Genomic DNA, 2,825 nt, shown 5'->3' on the forward strand with positions numbered 1-2,825 from the left:
AAGACCATGTTATGTTGCTCTGTTGCTTCCAGCTCTGTAATTTATAATTTGTATTTTCAAAATAAAATGACATGTTGGTTCAGATTCCTACCTCCTCCCAGTACAATAAAAAGTAGACTATTGAATCATACAAAAATACCAAAGGGTCAAAAAGACATTGGATTAGATAATCTCCAATAGTCTTCCTCAAAGTGTTATATTTCTATAAGAAAGAAATATATAAAACTAGACTTATATTTCACCAATGGCTACTTTGGAAAATATTAGCTCTTGCAGTAGTGCCTAAAGATTGTGCTTGTACAGGTGTACGGGTGGCTCAGAAGATAAAGAAGAAATAGAGAGAGCACTGGTTACCAGAAATTTAACAAGTGTAAGAAAAGTTGCAAGAGTAGAATATAAGAGGACTTTAGTGAAAATATTTTATAGATACTGTAACAGTTAATTCGTATCATCTTTGTCAAAACCCATAGAACAATAGAAGACAAATCAAATTGAATGTATAGATCTAAGTTAACTGTATTGTATTAGTATAGGTTTAGCAATTCTAAGAAACTTACTACTACTTGAAACAAAATATTAATAAGAAAAACTGTGAGGGTAAGAAGGGGAAACATATTGGCAATTGTTTTCTTTCAGCCTGAAATTTTTCTAAATATAAACTCTATTAATATTTAAAAGAAATGACTTAAATGATCTGTAATAGGGGCCAGGAAGTTATCTTGGCAGATAAAATTATTTGCTTCTGAGTCTGGTGTCCTGGTTTCAATACCCAGGATTTATATGATAAAAGAAGAATCCACTCGCTAAAGTTGTTTTCTGATGTGTACACCTGTGATGTGGCACACATTTATTCCACAGCACATATAGACAGACAGACAGACAGACACACACACACACACACACACACACACACACACACACACACACAAAGTAATGTAATAAAGTCAAAAATTTTAATGATCTGTAGTAGTAAGAAATGGTGGTCTAGCAATATGACAAGTCCATGACCTTACTAGTCCCATGAAGTTGGCTTGTTCTTCATTACCTGCTATGATCTTTATCTTGATGACAAGGCCTTAAGTCAAATTAGACAGCTTTTGTTTGCCACTGACATGTTAGTGCCACTTATTGTACCTTTATGCATATCCTGCCATACTGCCAATTGTTGTGGTTCATAGGTGTTGTAACTGGGTATGACTGTTCAATTGCTTCCCTCCCTTGGAAGCTTGTAGAGTATTTTCTGGACTGCATGAAAGTAACTTTCATGTCAGATCTAGCTTGAGTCATCCAATTACTGCGTCATAAGCGTGGTGTCTTCAACAATAGGGTACCACCATCAACCTCTGAGAGGCAACCAAGGCCTATATTATTTTGGGAATCATTTGGACTCCCCTGACCAACTCTTTGAAAAGAGGAGTTTCATGCCTGGTACTGGGATTTTTGTTAGTCTATTGTTTCTATAATCCAAGTGGCTTAAATTATTTTAACACACACACACACACACACACACACACACACACACACACACACACACACACACACACACACACATGGCTCAGTGGTTAAAAGCACTGCCTGCTCTTCTAAAGGTCCTAAGTTCAATTCCCAGCAAACATATGGTGGCGCACAACCATCTGTAATGAGATCTGGTGCCCCCTTGAGGAAGACACCTGGTCAGTCATCTTCATCACCTTAAACCATGAAACCCAATGTGACAAGTTCAACTTAACCACCATATGTGGGCTGCCCGTGCATGCTTCAACATTGCCGGGACATAAATTTCAATTTTATTTCATTCATATTTATATTTTACATTTCATATATATTTCACTCATATATATATAATTTAAATTCTTTTATAAATATACATATATCTATAATATATATTTATATATTTAAAATGCATCAAAATATATAATATTGTGTATTTGTAGAGATATAATAAATTATTTTATATGTGATATATAAATACATACTAGATTTAATATATGTATAATTATGTGTATAAATATATGAATATGTATATATTTATAAAGGAATTTAAAGTAATACACTCACACAAACATACACATTATATGTATATAAATGTATCCTTAGTTCCACAGTAACTACCATCCTTCATTAAACAAGCTTCTCTTTACAGCAAATGGAGACCATCATAGCAGACCACAACTGGATACAACGTAGAGAACACTGGATAATGGATAGCCCAACTCCTGCATCTATGCCCAGGAAACATTGCAAAAGAGGGGACAGAACGATGCAAGAGCCAGAATACCAGGAAGGCTATTGTAACAGTTTTTCTTAGAAATGACTGCATAAACAAGAGCAGAATAATAAAAACTATCAATTCACATGTTAATGTAGAAGGGGAAAAATTTTGGAGGTTTCCACCCCTAGATAAAAAACTACCAGCAACTAATAACTGCCAGGAGGAGGAGAAAGAGCCTCTCACAGGGATATGCCTCTTTATTGGTTGTCCAATGCAGAATGGTCAGTCTTGAAACCATATATACACACAAAAAAAACAAGACTCAGCAGGCTACATATATATATTTGTACATATACATACCCACACACATACACACACTACCCCCTGCCACATCTGTAACAAGTGGTGGGGAATGAGAGGGACTGAAGAGAGGGTAACTGAGCGGGGCTTGGGGGAAGAAAGGAAAAGTGGGTATAATTTAATTCTACTATATTTTAATACATTTAAACATAAAATAGGAGATCTGTAATAGGAAAAGTACAAATGATCTGTAATAGGAAAAGAACAATTACAAATGGCTATAAGATTTAAGACTGCAGTAAAAATGGTTTGA

Source organism: Arvicola amphibius, chromosome X (genome assembly GCF_903992535.2).
Source record: "Arvicola amphibius chromosome X, mArvAmp1.2, whole genome shotgun sequence".
Classification (NCBI taxonomy): domain Eukaryota; kingdom Metazoa; phylum Chordata; class Mammalia; order Rodentia; family Cricetidae; genus Arvicola; species Arvicola amphibius.